This window comes from Rattus norvegicus, chromosome 12, assembly GCF_021556685.1.
Source record: "Rattus norvegicus strain SHRSP/BbbUtx chromosome 12, alternate assembly SHRSP_T2T, whole genome shotgun sequence".
Classification (NCBI taxonomy): Eukaryota; Metazoa; Chordata; class Mammalia; order Rodentia; family Muridae; genus Rattus; species Rattus norvegicus.
The window spans coordinates 12,316,696-12,335,149 of NC_141545.1; positions in this window are offsets into that span (position 1 = coordinate 12,316,696).

Here is an 18,454-nt window from a genome sequence, read left to right on the forward strand (position 1 = left end):
TTCCTAGAACACACTTATAGGAGGACCTGCCACCTGTCTGTAATTCTAGTTCCAGGGGGACTCTGACGCCCTCACACAAACAAATGTGCAAAACACAGATGCACATAAAATAAATTATTTTTAAAAAAGGAAATAAAATAGAGAAGTAAAAAAGAGAGAGAGAGCCAGAAACAGCATTACCAGATTAACCCCCAAGGAGAATGCCCAGAGAGGACTCTCAAACACCTCAGCTGGCTTCCCTGAATTTATCTCCAGCTCAATGAGAAAAGCATAGTCCCCCTGGTGACAGGAAGTATGGGGAGATTGTATCCTCTATGGCTCGGAAGCTACACCCATGTGTGGTCACCTAAAGGAGAACTGAACAATGACACTAGCTGACATGCCAACATGGCTGAGGGAATCTCACTAGACCCCACCCCCAGAAGAAGACAGGCAATAAATGGCTACGGAGAGTGGGAGGGTTAGTCCTCCCTGGGGATGAGCCCCCAACCTGTCATCCAACACCAAATATGTAGCATATATATACACAAACACATACATATACACAACATTAAATGAACTCATCGGGTTATATTTATGTATTTATATGTATGTGTGTAAGTGTAAATGCATGTAACAGGTAATTACAGAGAAGGAGGCTATGAACTTGAGAAGGGGCTACACGGCAGGAGTTACAGGGAGGAGAAAGAAGGATGTAAACCCAGTACTCATGCAACGAGTTATGTATGTATGTGGTAAGCGATACATGGTGTCTTGCCACTCAACAGGACAGCGTTCTGTGTAAGCAGCAAGCCTTCAGGAGCTGCGCAGAGTTCAAACTGCCCGCTACTTTCGTCCCCGTCCCAAATATTCAAGAGTTGTTCCCGTGAACAGGGACACGGGCCAATGTCATTGTCATTGGGCATGGAGAGGAGGCCATTGTCCTAGACCCACAGTGGCAGAGGTCAGCTGGAGTGTCCTCAGTTAACCCTGAGGTGTGTTCACAGAGGTGAGTTCAGAACTTGGATGCACGCGAGCCAGCGGTGTACAGCTCAGTAAGAGAAGATTAAATGTGAGAATCAATGTGCACAGAGGCCCAAGAACCCCATATCTGCCATATGCCAACCAGGAAAGCTGGTAGTGTTCTGCAGTCACAGCCCAGAGGCCCGACATTGCGGATACCAATGGTCCACGGCCAAGACTGAGTCCCAAAGCCAGAGAACCAGTTGCTCCATCTCCAGGGATAGAAGATGCAGCTCAGAGATTAGAGGGGACGGATTCATTCTTTCGCTGTGTGTCCTTCTTGGACCTCAATAGACTGGATCTCAACTAAATCAGTGAAGGCAGATCTTCTTCACCTAATCCCATGATTCAGTGGGCTCTTCTAGAAACATCCTCACAGACTCACCCAGAAACAATGTTTTGTCAACTCTCTGGGTATCCCTACGCCAGGGAGCTCGAACCTAAACAAATGATCACAGAGTTACAACACACTTGGTTATGGGCTCAATGCCAGCAAGATTTGTGTGTGCGTAAGACCCCAGAGGGCAAACCTGAGAGCCCGTAGAGATAAAGTGTTAGCCACGGGCTGGAGAGATAGCTCAGTGGTTAAGAACACTTTGTTGCTCTTCCAGAGGACCCAAGTTCAGTTCCCAGTACCCACATAGCAGCTCAAAATCATCTGTAACGCTAGTTCCGGGGAATCTGTCGCCCTCTGCTGGCCTCTGCAGGAACTATGTGGAAAGGGAAGAATTTAGGCTCAAAGACTGAAGAACTGATTTAGAAAAGAACGGAAATGGGGTTGGACCTTGGCCGGGTTCTCGCTCGTTCTGAAATCGTGCTTTCTCACCTGGAACCCTGTCCCTCCTCCACTCACTGTCTCCTCAGCATCCCATGCACGCTGCACTCTTCTCTCTCTGTGTAGAGCATCTTTCTCCACACAGTGGAAGATATTCCTGCCTACTTCTTGGGTTTGTTTTGGAGTGGGGGTGGGGAAGACCGGAGACAGGGTCTCACTGTGTAGCTCTGGATCTCCTGGAACTCACTATGTAGACCAGGCTGGCCTCAAATTCACAGAGATCCACCTGCCTACACCTCCCTAATCCTAGGATAAAAGGTGAGCACCCCCACGCCTGGCTCAACATGGGACTTTTAGCAGCTTATAGGACCTGCCACCTATCAAGGGCAGACGCTGCTATTCTGTGCTCTTAGGGCAATCTTGATGCTCCAAATTGGTTGGATGTCTCTTCCCAGGAAGTTAAGCAAATCCAAGCAGAGGAACAATCCAGGTAGAGCAACGTACCCTAGAGACTAAGGCAATAGGAAGTTGGCAGACACACATTAGGGCTGTGACACACGTTAGGGCTGTGACTGCCAGCCTCTTATAATCAAAAAGTAAAAGTTTCCAGATTTGGGAACTGGGGAAGAGGAAGTGTCCGTGTAGAAGCCAGAAGAGAACCTAGGGTGTCATTCCTCAGACACAGTCCACTTTGAGGTTTTGTTTTAGATTTGTTTTGATCACATGTGTCTAACTTTATGCCTGCTGGGACCAGAGTTGTTGGATCCCCTAGAGCTGAAGTCCTGAGCAACCGTAAGCTGCCTGACATTGGTACTGGGAATCAAACCCGGATCCTCTGGGAGACCATGGTGTACACCAGTCCTATCCCACAAGTCTTATTTTGTTTTTTTATTTTGTGACATGACCTCACACTGACCCAGAATTTAATGATTAGAGTAAGCTGGCTGGCCAGTAATCAAACACACTGGATTTTCTGTTATGGGGGTCAAATTGGGGTCCTGGTTTTTATGTGACTAGAACAGAACCCACTGAAACATCCAAACCCACAAATTTCCAGGAGAGTTATTATTAATTTTTTAAAATTATATATATATATATAGGTTTTTTGACTATACGTAGGTGCGTGTCTGTGTACCACCGGCATGACTAGTGCCCACCGAGAACAGAAGAAGGGCATCAGATGCCCTGGAAATGGAGTTAAAGATGGTTGTGAGCTGCCATGTGGGTGATGGGAATAGAACCCAGGTCTTCCTCAAGAGCATCCAGTGCTCTTTTTTTTTTTTTTTTTTTCATCCAGTGCTCTTAACCATTGACCCATCTGTTCCGTCCCTGCAGATTTGAGGGTGCTCTCTCTCTCTCTCTCTCTCTCTCTCTCTCTCTCTCTCTCCTTCCCTCCCCCCCACTATCACTCTCCCTCCTTCCCTCCGTGTGTGTATGTGTGTGTATGTGTGTGTGTATGTGTGTATGTGTGTGTATGTGTGTGTATGTGTGTGTATATGTGTGTGTGTGTGTGTGTGTGTGTGTGTGTGTACCGTTCAATTACAGGGAGTTGTGAGCGAAAGATGTGGGTTCTGCCAACTGAACCTGTGTCCTCTGTGAGAACAGTACACGTTCCTAAATGCTGAGCAATCTCTCCAGCCCGCCAGCTTTCCTGATTTTAAATGTTTCTATATCCCATACTTGTCTTAAAGTTCACCTTCATCTCTCCGCTGCTCTGGTGGTTGCGTTCGCTGTGTTTGAAGGGGTGTTCAGTGTGCCCACAGAAAGGATAGTATTCGCTGGTGCTCTTCCCAGCTCTGTGGGAGACAGGAAAGGGAGGATCGCGCTTGCTTCCTAAACCTTCCAGACCCCTACACAGGGAACAGAGCGTGAAGCCGCTTACATTAAAACAGGCTGAGAAGACCTTTGGTAAGTGGCTCAGAAACGCCCTCCTCTGAGCTCCCCAGAGTCACCAAATGAGCGTGAAGAGCCCGTGGTAGAGACATAAGTCCACTCCAACCAAGAAGAGTGTGTTAATAGCCAGCCTACATAGCCATTAAATCACAGAGCGCACATTAAGATTCTGGCTGCGGGCGACAGAGGAGCACTTACCAGAGGTGAAGCCTCTGGAAATGCCATTTATCTCAATATAGGGCTGCTGAGACGGAACAAAAAGGCAGGGGTGTGGTGGGAGGAGGGAGAGCGAGCGGGTCCTGGATTCCCGGTAGGGCAGGGTGACCTGCAGCAGGCCACACCGCTGCTGCGCGTGCGCGCTGTCTGTACTGAAGCGCTAGCAGCGCAAGGCACTGGACCGCTGTGTCCCCGGACCTGGTTTGGGCCTAGCTCTACCAAAAGCTTCCACGGCTGACCTTCTGTGCAGACCTCCAGGGAACAAATTATCGCCAGGGGCTGGAAAGATGGCTTTTGCAGAAGACCTGAGTTTGATCTCCAGCATCCACATCTGATATCTGAGCTCCAGCCCTCGCATGCACCCGCCTCCACCCAGATGTACACATAATTAAAAAGAAATAAATCCCTACTTTTACCAAGGACACACCATACACACACACACACACACACACACACACACACACACACACACACACACACACAAACACCATGCTTGGTCCAACAATTCCAAGGACTGCTGCGGAATCACTTGGGAACCATGGGAGTTCCTGGTCTTTCTGAATCCATGCTTTAGCATTCCTCAGAGGCTCGCCAATTGAGCCATGCCTTTCTGCCTCTGAAGAGAAATTCTTTTTCAAAGGAAAACAGACATTCACTGAAGGAAATATCATGTCCCCAAGACACCTGCCTTCTGGTTCAGACAACTTCACCAGAAGTACCCCACAGCTCCAAGGTTATGAAGCCACCACCTCGTGCCCAGCCCCTACCCCCAGACCCTCGGGACTCAGCGCTAAGCTGCGTCACTCCGTGTGACAGGTCACTTAGACAAATGTCCTGAGAGTTGGGTAGGGTAATTAGCACATTCATTAATTAGAGTGCTGTTAGCGGTTTGACTGTGAAGGACGACCATTTGTCAACAGAGAGCAAGACAGCTGGGGCCAAGCGGTGACTTGAGAGAGAGCAATTCAAGGATGGCGGTGGCGCTGACCAGCTGCTATTTAAAAATGTGGGGGTTGTTCAGACATTTAGCATCGATGCACTTCCATCGCCATGGCAACGTGGGGCCCGCTCTGCCGGGCTGCCGGGGGAACAGCGTTCATGTGTCCTCCACAAACACCTCAGGGTGCAAGCTGCCATCTTCCGGCATCTCTGCCCTTCACTTCTCTTGCAAGGCTGCCTCCACACTCATTAAAAGAAGCACCAGCCAGCATACAATGGACAGGGACACACGTGTGCCTGAGGGACAGGGCACAGGAGATAGGGTCAGTCCCAGGGTAGGGAGAGAGGTACAGGCTCAATCTATAGGTACAAATTAGATATGATTATGAAATAATTTGTTTCCATTTTTAGCTGCTCAATATTCAGACCAATACTAATCTAGGAGAAAAAAGAGACAAGATAAAAGAGACCAGACACGTTTTGTTCTAAATAGTCCATGCCCGTTGTTTTAAAAAGCAAACAAACAACCCAGCTGGATAGTAATGGCACATGCCTCTGATCCCAGCACTCAGGAGGCAGAGGCAGAGGCAGAGGCAGAGGCAGAGGCAGAGGCAGAGGCAGAGGCAGAGGCAGAGGCAGAGGCAGAGGCAGAGAGGCAGAGAGGCAGAGAGGCAGAGAGGCAGAGAGGCAGAGAGGCAGAGAGGCAGAGAGGCAGAGAGGCAGAGAGGCAGAGAGGCAGAGAGGCAGAGAGGCAGAGAGGCAGAGGCAGAGGCAGAGGCAGATGGATCTCTGTGAGTTCGAGGTCGGCCTGGTCTACAGAGCAAGTTCCAGGACAGCCAGAGCTACACCAAGAAACCCTGTCTCATTAAAACCAACCAACCAACAACCAACCCAATTGTCAGTTTACACTGCAGTGGTGGTTACCTGCAGAAGACCCACATGAGATCAAGCCGGACAGAATCCTGTGGGAGATGGTCCCAAGCCAAGCCCTGTACTGAGCTATTGGCTGTGCAAAGTTGCTGGAGAAGGAGACTCATTCACTATTGAGGGTGTGCCAGAGCCCACGCTCCAGTGGATGGCCGCCCACTCATGCACACATGGGCACTACAGTTTGGCTTCTCTTCGGTGATTCTCAACCTGTGTGAGTCTCGACCAACTTGGGTCACCTGGTCGCCTAAGACCATCAGAAAACACAGAGATTTACACACGTTATGATTCACGACAGCCCCAAAGTCACAGTTATGAGATAGCAAGGAAATAACTTTGTGGTTAGGGGTCACCACCACGTGAGGAACTGTCTTATAGAGTTACGGCGTTAGGAAGGTTGAGAACCACTGCGTTAGTTTAAAAAAGAAAAAGAGCATGAAGTTGTGAGAGGGCATGTTGGTGGTGAGTTAGAACATGGGGGGAGTTAGAGGAGGGGCGAGCAGGGGGATAAGATCATATTTCATAGCATTTGTGTATGAAATTCTCAAGAAAATTTTAAAATGTTGCTGTGTGGACCCACATCTCTGGCTTTTGTCAGATGGCGTCTGTCACAGAAAACTCAGGTTTGGGAGCTGACAGTGGCCCGTGGTGAAGCAGCAGATGTTCACCATGGGTCACAGGTCGGCTTTCTTCAGAGGCCTCAGTCATAAAATCCTTAGGGGCCAGGCTGAGCTTCTCCACAGTCATCCTCCAAAGACCCCAAGACCCGCTATGCACCACACTTCAAGTCCGGTCGTTTCTATTAGGTCCAGAAGGCCCAAGGAGTGTAGCAACTGCTACGTAGCATCTGACCTTGTGTGCGAAGCCCTCATTGTTTTGGCTCTCAATAAAAACCCGGCTCCTTTTTAGGTAACTCACTAACCGGATTGCTGTGTCATGGCCAAATAAAGTATGTGCTGCCCCTCAAGCCTAGGAATTACTTCTTTTCCTCTGTGGTAAGAGGAGCTAGATGCAGGAGCTCGTTCTTTACCTTGGCAGGGATCATTTGCAATGGCTCTCGGGACTGCTGGATTCCTGAAAATTTTCATAAAACAAGCAGCCCTCGGAGTTTTTAATGTGATACAAATCCACCCCGCGTCCATACAAAGACCCACACTGTGTTCGTAGCAGCTTTATTCAAAATAACCCAAAGTGGGAACAACTCGAATATCCGTGAGCAAACAAATAAGTAAACAGACTGCGGTGTGTTCTTACAGCGAGGCTGTTCACTAATAAAACAGAGAAGACCAGAAGCTGTCACAGTGTAGAGGAATCAAACCACAAAACCATTGTGCCGGTTCGAAGAAGACCCAGCCGTATGGTTCCTAGTGCTAGACGCCCCGAAGCTGAAAAGCGGTCCGCAGAGGCAGGAAGCTCTGTGGCTCTCGGGTGGTGGGGCTGGGGGTGATGTCACTGGGCGTGGCGGCGCCGAATGTTTTAAAACAGGAATGTTCGACGTCGTTACTTTGGTGATGACTACGAACGTACACATTTGTTGAAATACGGCGTGTTACGCCCCTCAGATCGGGTTTCCTGAGTTCCTGCCCTGCCCTGACTGCCCTCGGTGATGGACGGTCACCTAGAAGCGTAAGCAGAAATAAACCTTTTCCTCTGGAGACTGGAATTTGAGGCGCATGTTGGTCCGATTGGCCGATAAAAACTTCGGTGAGCTTGGAGAGCTTGGGATCTTGCTGACCTGAGAGCCTAATTGCCTAAATACTTTTTTTTTTTTTCCAAAAGCTATTCCTGGCCCGCATCTGTATCAGATCTAATATAAAGATAAACAGATTTAAAAAAAACCTTTAGAATATATTAGTAACAAAACCCTCTTCTCCACCAACAGAAGGGCTAAGAATGCTATTGGCTGCATCTGAGGCCAAGAGCTGAGATTCCTCTGTCTGTCCTAACATTCCCACCCACACATGTCTAAAATGCCTTGATTTATAGCTTCCTGTGTTCAGTTCCTATAAGAACTCCATGAAGCTGCTTCCACATTGAAATGTTGTATTTCGGGAAAGCTGAGTATAGGTTCCAAGGCCATGGTCACTCAGATTTGGCTCAAAAATATGCTCTTACTCCATTTGAAATAAAGGCTTGGTGCTTGTGTGGGTGTGCACATGGGTGCGTGTGCATGTGCCTGTGTGTGTGCACACACACGTGTGTGCGTGGGTGCACGCATGGTGCAGGCACATATGCATGGGTGCATGCGTGCACGGGTGGGTTGGGTGGGTGGGTACCTGAGTGCTTTCATGGTGCAGGCGCATGTGTGTGTGCATGGGGAGGATGCATGCGTGGGTGTGTGCATGGTGCAAGTGTATGTGTACGTGCCAGCGCACATGCGTGCGTGCATGTGTGCGTATGTGTGCACGTGGTGCAAGCGCAGGTATGCATGCATGCATGATATAAGCGCATGTGTACATTTGTGTTGACACCTTTCCCAAGGCTTTTTGGCCAAGGTATTTGTCACAGCAACAGAAAAACAAGCTAGAACAGACTCAAGCCCTGAACATATATGTATATATATACATATATATATATATGTATATATATATATATATGCTTTTGAGTCAAGACTCCTCCTAGGTATTTGTTGAGCGTCTCACACTGCAGACTATAAACTTTGTTTATAGTGGAGCTCCCCTGACTCCATCTTGTCCATTGAGATCCAGTCAGGTTCACCTGACAAGTGTACCTTAGAGAAGCCCACACCCCCAATCTCAGGTGTGTCTTAACCTGTCACCCGTGCCTCCCCTGGTCTTAACACTCGAGATTAAAAATCTGTCGGTGCCTGCACCGACACAGTACCGAGAATCGGGCGAAAGCCTGTGGGATTAAAGAAACACGCACCCACACACACACACAGGTTATCGTGTCAAGCCAGGAGAGGAAAAGAGAGAGAGAGAGAGAGAGAGAGAGAGAGAGAGAGAGAGAGAGAGAGAGAGAGAGAGAGAGGAAGAGCGGAAGAGTCTCCTGTAGCTTTATTTACCACTTATATACACAAGTTCTCCAGGTAGAAAATATCTGGGAAGCACAGTGGGAAACCCTGGCTCATGACTACCTGGCTTCGTGACTTCCGGTGACAAAAGACCGATTAGGAGACCTGAATTAATTAGGGAGAAATCCGAGAAGACCAGCCTAAATCTCAAGGATAAAGGCTGAGGAAGCAAAAGGCAGAAGTAAATTGTCCACCACCCAGGTGTGGTCCAGGTGTGTCGGTTCCACATGCATCAGCCGGGCTCCGCAGAGGTCATGCAGTGGAGACACGGGGTGTTTACTACTTGATCTTTTCTTCCTGTGCCGTAAATTCATGGGAGAGGCTTTTGTTATGAGTCACAATCTCATGACTTTATGGCAGTACTCTTAACTGTGGCCATACAGTCACAAAGTGGCCAGGCCCAAATCCAATACGATTGATTCCCTACAAAAATCTATATTTAAAATGACCGGCACATCCTGAAATTCTTTTCTGAGGTGAATCCAAGGATCAGGATTTGTTGTTTTAATCTGAACGGAGGCCCCTAAAAGACTAAGGGCACTTCTTGGACTGCAGCCCTAGACTGTATGGCACTGCTCTTCATCCCAATAGTACAGCCATTCCAAGGTCATCGATGGCCCACGGGCTTTTCCTCTTCCTGTTCTTCCTCACAAATGACCCTTCCGTGTTAGCTTCACCCCCATGGACTTAGGTGGTTCTGGAGTGTTCACCCTCTGTTGCATTTTTAGGAAATAGAAAAAGATAGAAGAGGAACTTGCCCCTCCAAAGAGCTCCCCTGGAAGCCCCATCCACAGGAAGCCCATGAGAAGCTCCACCCGTGGGGAGCACCACCCACAGGCTTTCTTATTGTGATTCCTCTCTTAGTGTCCAGAATGTTGTTGCATGGTTGTCCCTAGCTGCAGAGAGAACTCTATGGCCTCACCACGGGGCAGGCACAGTATACCCAAGTAATGTTTGCAGTGCATGGCGATGGGTAATGGGTAAACAATTGTCCCCAACTTTTCTGCAGAGGAGATAAAGGAAAGTCTTCCTGGGGGGATGGGAGTGGGAGAGAGTGGGGTGTCAGAAATGAGGAAATGACATATTCAAATATCCTCAGTAAAAGAACATCATGATACTGTTGGAGAGCATTAAAAAAATGTCCACGTAGCTGGAAACCAAAGAGTATGGTATGAGAAGAAGCTGGAGAACCCCAGCAGGGGTTTCTAAATGCCCTTGGGGGCAAAGAGCAGGAGCCCGAGGACCTGGGAGAAGGTGTCTCACAGGTGGCTTGGCGTCTATTACTCGGACTGTGGTGCTGAATGAGAATTGAAGGACGCAGCACGGACACCAGGTGGGTGGGTGGTGGGAGAGCGAGTTCCTAGAGTTCTATAAACTGTGTCTATTGACATAGAGTCATTGGGGAGATGTTTGTGGATTTGAGGTTTGTTTACTAACAGTACCTGCAAAGCTTAGTGAAGGATGGGGAATAAAGAATTGTTAGGTGGCTGGACAGACATTGGAAGGCTCGGCAGTTATTGAGAATAGACACACACACACGGGGGGTGGGGGGAGCAAGCTTTGGATTACATGAAAATCATATATTAGCTGCTGTGGACACATTTGAATACAACTTATTCACACCAGGCTGGAGAGATGGCTCAGCGGTTAGGAGCACTGACTGCTCTTCCAGAGGTCCTGAGCTCAATTCCCAGCAACCGCATGGTGGTTCACAACCACCTGTAACGGGGATCCAATGCCCTATTCTGGTGGCCTCTTCTGGTATGTCTGAAGACAGAGACAGACATTAAATAAATAAATCTTAAAAATAAAAAAAAAGAAGCCCACACCCATTCTAATAACTTCTCTTAGCAGCTATATTATATTTAATCTGCATTTAAAACTGTTAGGTTTGAAGTGCCCCCCTCTCCCCAAATGGGGTGACAGCCAGGGCTACACAGAATAACCCTGTCTCAAAGGGGGAAAAAGTTCTCAGCTATCAATGACAGATTCAACGTGCTCGACTCATCTGCAGACCAGGCGACAGCTCCTGTGGAGGCTGTGTGCACATAGAAAACGAGGAGAGATGTTAGCAAGGTACTTATACAACAAATTAACTTGATCGGGCTGGAAAGATGGCTCAGCCATTAAGAGCACTGCTGTTCTTCCAGAGGACCCAAGGTTTAATTCCCAGCACCTGTATGGCAGCTCACAATTCTCTGTAACTTCAGTTACTGGGAACATTACGCCCTCTTCTGGCTTCCTCAGGAACTGCACACACATGGCGCACATACATACAAACAAAACACTCGGATACAGATTATAAAAATAATCTTTAAAAAAAAAAAGCTGACCACATGAATAGAATACATTCAGCATTCAAGCATTTCTTGTTCCCAGTTTCTTCCTGAATAAGCTGAAGATGTCACCATTTGTGGTGCTAATGGATTTCATAACTAATTCAGGATGTGGCTAAATTCATAGCACTGAAATAATTTATTTGAACTTCCTGGTTCCTCCATGCTTAATTGTCAACTTCTGACACTGCATTAAACATGAGGTCTCCATGCTTTTACTCTGCAAAATTCACATTGTTTTACGCCTGTAATTATATTTTGTTGGTTATTCCTCGATGGTGTGCGGTCTATTTAAAGTGTGTCTCCTGAGGGCCTCATATGTTTACTGCATTAGAAAAGAAGATGTTCTCGCATATCTGGAGAGATAATACGGTTTTATTGTACCTGAAGCTTGTTAAGAACCACTGAGGTCGGGGTTGGGGGTTTAGCTCAGCGGTAGAGCACTTGCCTAGCAAGCGCAAAGTCCTGGGTTTGGTCCCCAGCTCCAAAGAAAAGAAAAAAGAAAAAAAAAGAAAAAAAAAAAAAAGAACCACTGAGGTCTATGCTAGGTATCAGGGAGGGTGGGGGGTGTGAACTACAGAGCCCTGCAGTGCATGACACCGTAGAATTGAAAAGAAGTGACAGTCCCAATCCCAAAGGCCACCATATACGCCAAAAGTATTTTCTTTTCTTTTTTTTTTTTTTTTCAGAGCTGGGGACCGAACCCAGGGCCTTGCGCTTGCTATGCAAGCGCTCTACCACTGAGCTAAATCCCCAACTCCCAAAAGTATTTTCAAACTCCACAAGAAGTGATATACTTAACACTTGGGAGGCAGAGGCAAGAAAATTGCTGCTGCAAGTTTGAGGCCAGTCTGGCCTACATCATGAATAGCAGCCAGACTTTTATACCAAGAGGCTGTCTACAGCAGAGACCGCTAGCAGTCACCTCGGCTGCCCCAAGCTTATCTTAGGATATCTGATATGGCCCTGTGAAAGGATCACTTGACCCCGCCCCCAAAGAGGTCAAGACTCAGAGACTGAGAAGCTCTGATCCAGAACAAGTGAATGAGCTATGTCATTCAAGATGAACTGTACAAAAGACAGCCCTGAGCTTCCTTTGTGTGTGTGTGTGAGTTTTAAATTATATGTATTTATCTTATTTTGTGTGCGAATGTTTTGCCTGAACCTATACCTGTTCCTCCAGAGACCCGGGTTTAATTCCCAGCACCCACATGGCAGCTCACAGCCTTCTGTAACCACACGCGTGCTTGATGCCTGTGAGGTTCAAAAGATGGCATCAGATCGCCTGGAGCAGAGACACCGATGGTTGTGAAGCAACATTTCAGTGCTGGGAATCGAGATGTGCTTTCAAAATCTATTTCAAGGTAGAATTCACTAATGTAGGATGATGTCATTATGCAGATGGAGGCCTGTCATTGGATGAGAAGGAAGGATGGGCGGGAGAAACGTTTCAGAGCAGCAGAGGAAGCTGGAGCGAGGAGGAGGCAGCCAAGAGAACATGGTGGCGCATGTTAAGATTCCTCTCTGAGGCTGGAGAGATGGCTCAGCGGCTAGGAGCACTGACTGCTCTTCCAGAGGTCCTGAGTTCAATTCCCAGCAACCACATGGTGGCTCACAACCATCTGTAAGGAGATCCGATGCCCTCTTCTGGTGTATCTGAAGACAGCTACAGTGTACTTATATATAATAAATAAATCTTAAAAAAAAAAAAAAAAAAAAAAGATTCCTCTCTGAGGGTTGGGGATTTGGCTCAGTGGCAGAGCGCTTGCCTGGCAAGCGCAAGGCCCTGGGTTCGGTCCCCAGCTCTGGAAAAAAAAAGAAAAGATTCCTCTCTGCACATGTTACAGGTTGCTATGACTATTCTTAAGGGATGGATGTGTACAGGATTTTGTGGTGCCTAGATGGGCAAATTGTATCTTATCTAGGTGGGAGGTTTATATCCTTACCAATTGGCTGTAAGTTTATTGTGTGGATGTATTGTGGGTTGAGAAATTAACATGTAAATTGCCTTAGGGTTTGTCGAGTCTTCATTTTACCGGGTGGCTGGAACCAGAGAGCTGCCGGGAGAGATTCTAATCCGAGATGAATTAGCCCTACTTCCAATGGCCCGCTGGAGCCAGAACTAGCAAGAGAGCACAACCGCCAGGGTACAAGCGGGAACCGGTTCCGCCATCTTTTATATTTTTACCGCAACACGCTTAACAGCATTTGACTCCTGGAAGTGCCCTAGAGAGCCTCAGCACTGGGTAAAGGCCTGTAGCAAACAGAAGTTCCATACCTGCAGCCGATGATAAGCTGGAAAGTGGGAGAAATAAGAAAAGCATGCGGTGGCTGGAGAGGTGGCCTGGCAGTAAAGAGTGCCTAAAGCTCTCCCGGAGGACCTGAGCTCAGTTCCCAGCACCCATATCGGATGGTTCCCAACCACCTAGCCCCAGGGAGATCAGCTGTCCCTAGCCTCCAAGAGCACCGGCATTCCTGTGCACACACCACACATGCATAGACATGAGTAAAAATAAAATTCAAATGCAAGTGGACCATCACACTGAGATATGGACCTTAAGACGAATAGTGAGGGACCAGTATGGGTTCTTGAAAAGCTTAGGTGAAACAAAGCAGAAAGCTTTAAGCACTGGGAACGTACACGGAATCCAACCGAGTGTAGTTGATCTTACATATTTTGCTTCGCTGTTGACAACAGCCCTGTGTGAGGCCATGGTTGACCCTACTTTATAAAGGAGGATGCCGAGAGCACACAAAGCATGTGGTAAAGCCAACATCCTAGAGTGACATCACTGTGGTGGCAGCCATCGCTAACATCCACGGAATGTTTTCTGCGCCTGCCATACACGGAGCACCTTACATCCATTTTAACCCTTGATTTTTACATAGGTCTTCAAGCCAAGCTCCACTGACGACACCACACCACAGACAAGTACCACAAGGCTCGGAAACCTTAGGTACCATTCTATAACTAACTAGGGAGAGAGAACTTGGACTCCGTTTCTAAGCCTGCACTGCCCAGGGGGTAGGGTAGGGAGGAGGGGGACACAGCTAGAAGAAGAAATGACAGGGTTAAGAAGTTGCAGCCACGGTTTATTTTTTTTTATATTTTTTTTTTATTTTTATTTTTTTTCAGAGCTGGGGACCGAATCCAGGGCCTTGTGCTTGCTAGGCAAGTGCTCTACTGCTGAGCTAAATCCCCAACCCCGCAGCCACGTTTTAAAGGTGCGGTGGCGCGCGCCTTTGATCCCAGTAATCGGGAGGCAGATGTCTGTGAGTTCGAGGCCAGCCTGATCTACACAACTAGTTCCAGGACAGCCAGGGCTACACAGAGAAACTCTGCCTCAAAACACACAAACAAAACAAGCAAACGAACAAAAAGAACTTGTTGCTGACGGTGGGGGTCAGCTTTGCATGTTTCTAGGCTACTTGCACTTTTCTCAAGAATGAAACAAAAACACACCCAGATTAGTGAAAGTAACAGGGAAAACTATATTCAAAATAAAGCAAGATCAGAAAACACTGCCAGAAGGCAACAGGCCACAAGACTGGACGCTCAAGGGCCCCAATTATTGCTTGGAGCTTTCTACTGTGGGATTCAAGGGAAGTGGGGGTGGGGCGGCAACTAAGGGGCTTAGCGAGGGTGGCTCTTTGTCTCGATTGGACATTTTTCTCAATATGGTCATTTTTTTTTCACTCATGTCTATTCCCGCAACACGTCCAGTTTTAATCATAGGTATGCTTACTTGTGCATAGGCGTCAATGGGTAGACAGGAAACTCTCCTTAAAGACACCCACTTGAAGACACCATTTTAACTTACATCCAAAATGGCTCTGCCTTCTTCCATTCTTTGGGCCCCAATGCACTGGAGATGTACGCGAACAGACACCGCTGTCTAAGTTTGACGGTTGTTGGGGGTGAGGCGTGTGGTGTGGCCATATAGGATCTGACAGAAAGCGGGTTCTGATAAACTGATGTCACTGCTCTGCGGGGCCCATGTGCTGGGAAGGACTCTCGGTGATGGTTTTCACATGTCAGTGGGTGTTAAAGTCACCCAGAGGGCTTTAAAAAAAAAAACCCTCACGCCCAGCTGCATGGATGTAGCAAATCAGAGTATCTAAGCGTAGGACGCAGGCATCCTTCTTGTTTAATATTGCTCAGGCGATTCTGATGGGTGGACGACTTTGAGAAATACTGACTGTAGACACCCGAGACTATTAGACCAGGAAGAAAGACTTGGCCCACTATCTTCTGGCCATGCAATATGACTGAATTGTGTTCTCAGGGTCCTGGAGCATCCTTTAGAATAATAATAAAGGTAACATCTACCAAGCACGGTGAATGTGCCAGGACCTAGTACTTTATAGCCAGAGTGTCACAGTTCAGAGTCTCAGGAGGGTGGGTGCTCTTACTTACCCTCTTCTTCATACAGTCACTTTAGGGAACAGTCACAGTCAACTTTACAAAGCATGGCCCTCAACACCTCACCTGTCAGACCTGAGTGGGGCTTAAGCGACTGATCCGATGCTACGATGCTACGCAACCTGGAGAAAGAGCAATGTGGGGAGGAGCCCAGGAGCCCACCAGAGCCAATCACAAAGGAATCTGCCCGGTGTTATCCCCTCCCCCCGAAAGGGAAGACCCCTTTTGACTGTGACAGGAGTCCCACTGGAGGTGAAAGCCCAGAACTTCAATGCGTGGCCAACAAGTGGCCATGACTGGGGTTCCCCAGTAAGTCAAGTGAGTCTCCTAACAGGAAGCGAACAGTAAAAACATCGCACCAAAAACCCAGGGCCTGGTGGCAAGTTTGGGGGCAAGAAGCAGCCATCTTTGTAAAAAAGACAAGAAGCACTTGTCAACATTTTCTGGTCCTCACACTTCTCCCACTGGAAGCCTTGTGAGAGCCATCAGTGGGCTGAAAACCAACACCGTGAGTGCTGCTCACACCGGTAGGGACTCAGTGTCATCGGTAAACACTGCTCTACATCCGCTCTCTTGCGGAAGCCCCACTATGAGGAGACTGAAGGCTGCCCTCCCCCAACCGTGTGCCATTTTCAAAAGGGAGCAGAAAACATTGGCCAGCTTTTCCCATTAAACAGAGAGGTGTCCAAAGCTGGCTGGGATTCTGAACGTCCTGCCAAAGGGCTTTGGCCCGCAGGTTAGCATGTCCGTCACCCTGTCACCCCATCTCAAGGTTACTCAGCCTGTGTGCTCTGCAGAGAAGGGGGCTAACACCACAGGGGGCATTCAGTGAGATCTGTCACTTCCTTCAAGACAGAGAGGAATCGGTTGGCTGCTTACTAGAAGTCTGACCCCAGAATTCAGAAACCTGGCTCAGAAGTAGATTGAGTTGGAAACGGATCTGTTAGCATTCCGGCTGCCAAAAGCTGCCGCGGGGAGAGTGTGCCCTCAGAGCCATTGTGTGAGGCCTTGGAACTGGACAGTGTAGGAGGCACGGTAGAATATGTATATGCATAAGCACACACAGTTTCCACATGTCACACACACACACACACACATCTATACACACACACATCTATAGACACACACACATCTACACACACACACACATCTACACACACACACATCTATATACACACACACATCTATACATACACACACATCTATATACACACACACATCTATACACACACACAGATCTACACACACACATCTACACACACACACATCTATAGACACACACACATCTACACACACACATCTACACACACACATCTATACACACACACATCTATACATACACACACACATCTATATACACACACACATCTATACACACACACAGATCTACACACACACATCTATACACACACACATTTATACACACACACATCTATACACACACATCTATACACACACACATCTATACACACACATCTATACACACACATCTATACACACACATCTATACACACACATCTATACACACACATCTATACACACACATCTACACACACACATCTACACACACACATCTATACACACACATCTATACACACACACATCTATACACACACATCTATATACACACACACATCTATACACACACATCTATACACACATCTATATACACACACACATCGTGATACACACACACATCTATACACACACACATCTATACACACACACATCTATACACACACACATCTATATATACACACACACACATCTATACACACACACATCTATACACACACACATCTATACACACACACATCTATACACACACATCTATATACACACACACACACACACACACACATCTATACACACACACATCCACTCATCACAGCACCGATGGCTCATGCATCCTCAAGGCTCCTCAGTGTAAGGTTTCCTTGGTTCAGAAGTTTCCACTTGGGCGTGGTGGCACAAGCTTATAATTCCACCATGCCAAGGCAGGTAGGACAATCATGACTTGGAAGCTCGGACTGCAGCAAGGCTCTGTCTCAAAAAGAAAGGAGACGTAACCTAGGACAAGTCAACCATGCTCCATGGAGCTACACCAAGAAATTTTGGGCATCACAGATTGATCTTGATGGGTGAAGGGGACAAAGTTGAGTGAGGAGGGCAAGGGGTGGGTCTGGGGAGAGTTTTGGAGGGGTGGATATGGTTGAAGTGCAGTGAGTGGAATTCACAGAGAACTAATGAAAAGGCAGGAGCGAAAGGAGGAGGACCGAGAGGAGCAGGGAGAGAAGGGAGAGTGAGACAAGGAGGAAGAGAAAGAAAAAAAACAGCAACAAGTATGGTGGCGGTGGTGCTGCTGGTGCTGATGGTTGTGATGGTGGTGATGGTTGTTATGGTGGTGGTGGTGGTGATGGTAATGGTGGTGATGGTGGTGGTGGTGGTGCTGATGGTGGTGTTGGTGATGGTGATAGTGGTGGTGGTTGTGGTGGTGGTGGTGATGGTGGTGGTAGTGGTGAGGTTGAAGGGAGGGGCTACATAACTACTCTGCACCTGGAACCCTTGCTCCCACACCCTGATCTGTGCCAGAGCTGCACCACCTGCCTGTTCTGTGTCCACGTGAGAGCACCATTGCCTGCCCATTCCTGAGGGCACTGTCTACCCCCAGCCTTCCCCTCCCTGCTACCCAGGGTGGAGGTAAGTAAACTTATCTACCTGTGCAGTCAGGGTTGTCACAGTGTATCAGGACCAGGAGTTGCAACATTGCCTCACTTCCGTGTACCATGCAGAGGAAGCCCTGTTGTCAGGTCTGTAGGACAGTGTGTTATGTTGACACTTCCTCTTTCTCAATGCCAATGTCACTTGATCAGCCTGTCCTACCACAGTCTCCTCCCTCAAGTCCCTGG